General features: G+C 43.1%; 4 non-coding genes across 4 annotated transcripts; all 4 read right to left on the reverse strand.

Moving 5' to 3' along the window:
• Nucleotides 1-2,974: 2,974 nt before the first annotated feature.
• Nucleotides 2,975-3,047, reverse strand: TRNAK-CUU. The gene has a single exon. It is a non-coding gene; the product is annotated as a tRNA-Lys (tRNA).
• Nucleotides 3,048-3,915: 868 nt separating this feature from the next.
• On the reverse strand, nt 3,916-3,987 carry TRNAH-GUG. Its single transcript has one exon. It is a non-coding gene; the product is annotated as a tRNA-His (tRNA).
• Nucleotides 3,988-4,834: 847 nt separating this feature from the next.
• Nucleotides 4,835-4,906, reverse strand: TRNAG-UCC. Its single transcript has one exon. It is a non-coding gene; the product is annotated as a tRNA-Gly (tRNA).
• Nucleotides 4,907-6,836: 1,930 nt separating this feature from the next.
• Nucleotides 6,837-6,908, reverse strand: TRNAE-CUC. The gene has a single exon. It is a non-coding gene; the product is annotated as a tRNA-Glu (tRNA).
• Between the last annotated feature and the right edge of the window lie 324 nt (nt 6,909-7,232).

Raw genomic sequence — 7,232 nt, forward strand, 5'->3', positions numbered from 1 at the left:
CGATCACAGCTCTCAATTCTGCAACTGTCACTGGTATTTATAACTATTTTCCTCACTACTTATTCCATATTTCCTTTGCCCTCAGCAAGCACCATGGCTCAGTGCTGGTTTGTTGCCCAGTGGAGTGATCCAAAACCTTCGGTTTTGCCTGCATTGGGTTGTTGTTTTCCATTGACTTTTAATCACAGAGAGTGATGAGTACCAAGGGGTTGCACAAGGGCTCTCTCATCCCTTACACACCCCTCCTAACCTCCATTATGTAGTGGCATCTAGTTTTCCCACAGTGGTCAGAATCAATCACCCCAGTCAGTATAAAGCAACCTTCTTTACCTGTGGGTTCCCTTGTCATGAGGAGCCCAATGTGGCCCGCTGGCAGTCTCAGTGTTCGCTTTCACAAAGTCATTATTGTACCTGCTGGTGGAAGCATTTTTGTCTTTCAAACTAAGACTTCTAGATCAACAGAGCCCAAAGTTTACGAGGGTGGGTGGAAAGCAAAATGTTCACTAGCTGTAATAGTGAGAGGAGCCACTCCCATTTCTACCACCTGATTCTCGAACCTGGGGGAAACAGCACCATATTTCGGTTGCTGATTTCCAGCATATTCCATCATGCAGGATATCCTATCCTCAAGGTATTGTCATCCACCTGGCACTGAAACTTAATCTTCAAAAGGACATTCCACTGTTCCATCAGGCTAGCTACTTCAGGGTAAGACCAGTGAGCGTGAGCCCAGGGCAACTGTCAAATGAGTTCTTGGTCAGAAGGAATGCTTATGGAATTCCAAGATATGAAATAAAACATTCCAGAAGGCCACCCAGATGGTAGTTTTTACAGAATCATTATAGGCAGATAAGGCAAAGCCATAATAAAGGTGCGTGTCCATTCCAGTGAGAACAAAATGTTGCCCTCCCATAGGGCAGCGGTCCTATGTGATCAACCTGCCATCCTGTGGCTGGCTGATACCCTCCCCCACCCCCCACTGGGGAGTTCTCTCATATAAGGGGGCTGAATTGTTTTCTGCTGTTGGCTGTTTGGGCACTTGGTAGTGGTTGTAGACAGATTCGCCATGGTGAGCGGAACCCACGTTGCTCAAACCATGCATCATCTGCATTGCTGCTGTCAGGTCATTTTGTTCATCAGCCCATTGGGTGGTCTTGGAATTTCCGTTTGGTTCTTTTTTTTAATGGTTTCCATTTCTCTGTGAGATTTTTCTATCAGAACACTCTGTGGTGCAATTGGTTAGCATGTTCAGCTGTTAACTGAAAGGCTGGTGGTTCAAGCCTACTTAGGGACAGCACCTTTTTCCCACATGGGCTAATCTAAATTTTAATGAGATAGGCACATAAAGTATTTGACCACTTAGTAAATGTTCATTAAATATTAGCTACTGTAATTCTTTTCAGTGGCAGCTCTTCACCATTTCATTATTTATCTTGTCCTTTTAAACAACTGAATATCCTTTTATGGTATGGACCGGTCATTATGTATTTAAACATTCCTCAACTGATGGACATCAGTGGTTCTAATGTTTATTGTTATAAATAATTCTTCAAGAACATTTTTATACATATATCCTTATCAGTTGTGCAAGAATTCCTTAAAATAGATTCCTGGACGTGGACTTGCCTGATCAAAGTATTTGTGCATTTCTAATTTTGCTAATTCCTGACTAATTACCCTCCAATGAAGTTGCATCTAGTCCCATTCCCACATTTTAAGAGAACGCTCTTTTCTTGGCATCCTACCTGCCATTTAATGGCAGTACGAACCCATCACTTTGCTTGGAGAATGTTCTTGAAGGTGGTCTCACACATTGCTCTGAATCTTGTAAGTGAGGGGCTGGTGCTATGACGGTCTGCTTTGTTCTCTGGACCGAAGGGGGTTCTGAGAAAGTGGTTCACAAGTTTGGAGCCACGGGACTGTAGAGATGCTATTCCCAAGTTCCTGTGATAGCTAGCTCAGGCTCAAGAAGACACAGAACACACCCTGCAGAATGGGACCTTTGTGGTGGGTCCTGAGCCTAATAAAAAATGGAAAGAGGAGACTTAAATTTTTCATCAGACTGAGATGTTAGATAATGGATCTTTTATTTTCTTGTGGCAGCTCTTCACAAGACTCTCACCCTAACTTGTTTTGGGAAGATCACAAGGCGCTCTCTGCCTTGTGGTAAGATTCAGAACAGCTTCAGTTCAAGCTTTTGCCTGCGTGGCCTGTGTCAATATGCACAAGGCCACCTGGGGCCACAGCAGGGCCTTGTGAAATTCAAAAGTCAAGTTGGTAAAATACTTGAAAAACTACAACATGCAAAAACATTTATTTAGCACTTATTTTTATCAAACTTGTATATGCACATAGGTCACAGAGTCAAACTCTATTTTAAAGTTTGTAATGAAAACCAAGTCCCTGATCCCTCCTCAACTTCCTGCTTCTTAGAAGTAACTACTTTAAATTCTTTTTATCAGCGATTAGCTATTTATTTCTATCCCTGTTAACACATATTGTTTTCTTGATTTTCTAGTTTTAAGCACTTCATCTCTTTTACATACTCCCCCTACCACCACCTACACCCCCAGCCCCCTCCCCACCACACACACACACACACACACACACACACACACACACACACACACACACACACACATTCTCACTTACCTATTTTCCTAATTGTGATGGTTAATGTTATGTGACAACTTGACTAGGCCATGGTACCCAAATATTCGGTCAAACATCACTCTAGATGTTCCTGTGAAGGTAAATTTTAGATGAGATTAACATGTTACTTGGGTCAGGGATCACCTAGCCTCAAAGAACTGAGTTGCTCGAACCCCTGGCCTGGATTACTCTTTTCCGCTGAACTTGGGGAAAACAGAGGAAATCATTTACAAAAGTTTAAAACAATGGCGGCCATAACGGCTAGTTAGAAACTGCTGATTCTGTTGGAAGCTGACGGAGGGGATCAGGAAAAGCAGAATTGCGCCCAACGTGGGGCTCGAACCCACGACCCTGAGATTAAGAGTCTCATGCTCTACCGACTGAGCTAGCCGGGCACAGCTGAGCGCGAGTTTCCCATATCAGTATACTTTCTTTTTATGGACCCAGTGTGCATTCTATTCATACACCGGTTAGTGTGAAGGAAATCTCGAAATCCCAAATTTTGCGCACGCGATAGCAGCCTTTTACCACTAAGGAACCCGAAACTTCTAGAGAGGAATAGGGACCGCGCAGGGCCAGGCGGGTTTGCGGAGGACGCAGGAAAGAATCACTGGTCCTGACACCTCGATGGACCGGCTCACTTTGAGAACCGGGCATTTGGGACCAGGACTCCTGAGGAGAAAGCGAAAGAGCGCGCGGGAACGGGGATTTGCGACGCAGGCAGCCGCGGGAGTCCGAGGGGCGCGGCTCGTGCTCCGGGACCTTGGGGCTGCGGCCCCTGCTTCCTTCTTTTCGACCGGAAACCCTTTTCTCTCCTAACCTTGATGACCTGGAAGTGGGGTGGGGGTGAGGCTGACGCGTCACTGGGAAAATAGATCCAACGAAAATCGCTATTCATCGGGGGCCCGAGTTTACTTCTAAATATCAAAATTTCAAAGACCATATTCATTAGGTGCAAAGGTCCCGCCGAGATTTAAGGCACTGAGCTCCGGAGTCTCCAGCGAAGGGTTCTCCGCTCCGCTCAGGTGAGGTCCAAGGACCTCCCTCTGCAGCCTGAGTCGCCGCTCCGAGGCTCTGCAGCCCACCCTGAACCGTCTCCCCTGGGTCTGCGAGCCACAGAGTGAGCTGAGTGGGGACAATTATTCACTCAATTCGTTAGCTGCACTCCTGCGACGCTGCCTAGCGCAAAGGCAGAATTATAAACTGTTTTCACCTTAAAAAGGTTGAAAAGAAGAACCGCCGAAGCCCGGTAGGATGCTCACATGCCGTGACTCGGATTCGAACCGAGGTTGCTGCGGCCACAACGCAGAGTACTAACCACTATACGATCACGGCGCGCCACTTGCAAGGCGGCGGACTGGGTTTTCATTTAATGCCTCTTGAGACAGGAACCTACTTCATGCTGCTGTTCTACTCAGCTCGGATAATCTATTTGGGTCAAAACCCGAATAAACGTTTCCACTCTGCAGCTTCCAAGCCCAGACACCTGAATCTGGTTCTGAGCCTCTGAAACTCGCGGCGCCGGCGTCCGCATCACCGGCCTCCACCCGGCAGTGGCGCGCGCAGGTCCTGATCGAGGTCTGAGGACGACTGCAGAGGCCTGGGGACTGCGTCCCCAATGGCCCCTCCTCCTGTCACCTCTCCTCGTCCAAAGAATCAAGCCGCCCCGCCCACGGCTGCGAGAAGCAGTCCAAGAAGATTTTCCCATTTACATCTCCAGCTTAGGCCCTAGAATCTAGGTTTCTGTCCCCAGAATGGTGGAACCGGAAGAGAAGCGCAGCTGGTGAGCTGCGGGAGAGAGTGAGGGCCCCCCTTTATTTTTTCTTGCTTCTCGAACTACGGCAAGTAAATTTACCGGCTCTCTCTCGGGAACGGGGCTCCTGGGCGACTTCCTTATTCAGACTCCGTAAATCAGAGCCGCCTCCGAGAATTCAGAAAACAAATCTGACCAGCCTGTATTTCAGAAACTTCCCTAAAGACCCCGCAAAGACTATTACCACAAACTGATGCGAAGCCAGCGGCCGAACCCAACAGACGGGCTTGGCTCTGAGAAGCAGCTACAAGAAACCTGGAGGGTCTCTCTCAGGAGACACTCCCCCAGAGACGTAAAGGGTGGCCAAACACTCCTTTTCGTTGTTGTTGTCTACTCAGTTTAGAGGAAAAATTGGAAAAATGCAAAAGATGCGTTGGCCGGGAATCGAACCCGGGTCAACTGCTTGGAAGGCAGCTATGCTCACCACTATACCACCAACGCACACGAATACGCAGGCTGATATTCTTTCTTATGTAGAAAAGCTCGTTTGGGTCCTCATCTTTTTTTCTATTTTGAGATTCATGTCAATTGAAATTATCAATACAAAGCCGAAATATAAAAAGGAAAAGAAGCTCTCTAGGATTTTCCCTATAGTACTATTAAAAATTCTGTGGTAATTTTTTTACTGTTTCACAGCTTTAAGGAAACTCAATTCTAATTTATCTAGCGTCGTTTGAAGGGGGCCTCTGAAATCCAGGGGATGACTTAAGGCTCTATTGCGGGAGTTATCACTGTACACACGTGGTTATGCATTTGAGAGTGTTTCCTTAGGGCAAATGCATAAAGGTGAAGTTGCAGTTGAAAACATTTGCATATTTTAAAGCTTTGAATACATATTGAGAAATGGCTGTGTGGAGAGAGATCACCAATCGTCACTATTCAATGAGTATTACCAAATTACATCAGTTAACTGGGTATCGTCATACTTTTAATCTTTACAAAAGTGCAGGATAAAAATATGGAGTGTTATTTTAATTTACATATATTCTATTATTCTTGTCGTTGATCACTTTCATAAACTTATTGTTATTCGTATTAGTTTTGAGATTTACTGAGTCATATGCTTTGTTTCTTTTTCTATTCGATATTTATATTATATTTATATTACTGATTTTACCAGTTTGTCGTTTGTCTTTTCATATTATTTGCAAGACTTTTAAATGGGCGGTAGTTTTTACGTGGTCTAATATTTCAGTTTTATCCTTTATAATTTGTGTTTGGTTTTACCTTGGAAAAGTCTTCTCCAGCCCAAAATTAAGATAATGTTTTTATCCACTATTTTTTTTCCTAGCTTTTAATTGTCTTAGTTGCATTTAATTCTTTAATCCATTAATATGTAGTATGAGTTAGGAATGCCACTTCTATGAATTTATCCAAAGGTAATATCTAAGATATACACAAAGATGTGTCTCTGCAGATATTCATCAAAGAGTTATTTGTAAAACCAAAATTTTAGGGAGTCAAAAACTAAAAGTCCAGAAATACAATGTATTAAATCCATTTTGATGAAAAAAAAACCAGGAACTTTTTAAAAAAGACTTTTACATTATAAATTGCTGGTGGGAGCATGAATTGGTACATCTAAAGAGGGCATACTGACAAATGCACATACCTTTTGAACCAGCATTTCAATTTCTCACATTTATTCCACAAAATGATACATGTGCAAGGTTATTTATGGCAGCATTGTTTGTAATAGCAAAGGTTTATAAATATCCTAAGTGTCCATCCATAGGAAGCTGGTTCCATTAACTACGGAATACTATGTGCCATACGACAGAATAAGGAAGCTCTTTATGTCTAACCCGGAACTACTTCCAAAATACATCATTAAGTGAAAAAGAAAAACTGCAGAAAAGCGTGTATAGATTGCTATCATTTGTGCAAGGGGGAAAACATGTTTAAATATATATGTATGTATTGAGTTTATATTAAATATTTACATTATAATTACAAAACTTAACATTGCTGGTCTTATTAGAGGAAAACTGGATGGTAGAGGTCAAAATTAGGTTTATCTGTTATGTCCTTTTGCATATTTGCATCCTAAATCATGTAAATATATTACCTTTCAAAATTAAATAATTAAAATGAAAGAAAATATCATGTTGCTGAAGAATATGTGCTGGAAATACATTAACTTAAAAAATAGCTGGTAATAAAATAGCATGTATAGCATGATTCCATTTTCATAACATCAAAAATTGGATGTTATCTTGTGTGATAGAATTGAGAGCGATGTTTTGTGTGTTTTTCTGCATTTCCTGTATTTCAACTTTGGATAGATGAGGGAAATGACTAGGAAAAAAAAAACCATGTAACCATTCGAAGATTCTATTCTATAGAGTAACAATTAAGAATAAAAACATCATTCCCTGACCGGGAATCGAACCCGGGCCGCGGCGGTGAGAGCGCCGAATCCTAACCACTAGACCACCAGGGACGTTACAAATGCATTCTGATACAGAGCATATAGTTCCAATTGTGTGGTTCCATTTACGGTGCCATACACGTCCTTTTAACTAGCTAGGTTTGGGGATTTTTTTGAATCCTGGGCTTTTCCCACTTGAAACTACTTCCTCGTATTTCCTTTCCGGTGTAGAAAACTCGTGAGAGACCTGCCAAGCCTGGCTCCCAGAACTAAAGGAGGATTGTGTACACACAATCACAGTCCCCAAGACCAGAGATGAATATTCAGAGAAAAGAGCGAGACCCTGAGAAGGGACGCTCTCTGCTTCACGCAGTTGCAGCAGTTCCCTGAATTCCC

This window comes from Pteropus vampyrus, unplaced genomic scaffold, assembly GCF_000151845.1.
Source record: "Pteropus vampyrus isolate Shadow unplaced genomic scaffold, Pvam_2.0 Scaffold6, whole genome shotgun sequence".
Classification (NCBI taxonomy): domain Eukaryota; kingdom Metazoa; phylum Chordata; class Mammalia; order Chiroptera; family Pteropodidae; genus Pteropus; species Pteropus vampyrus.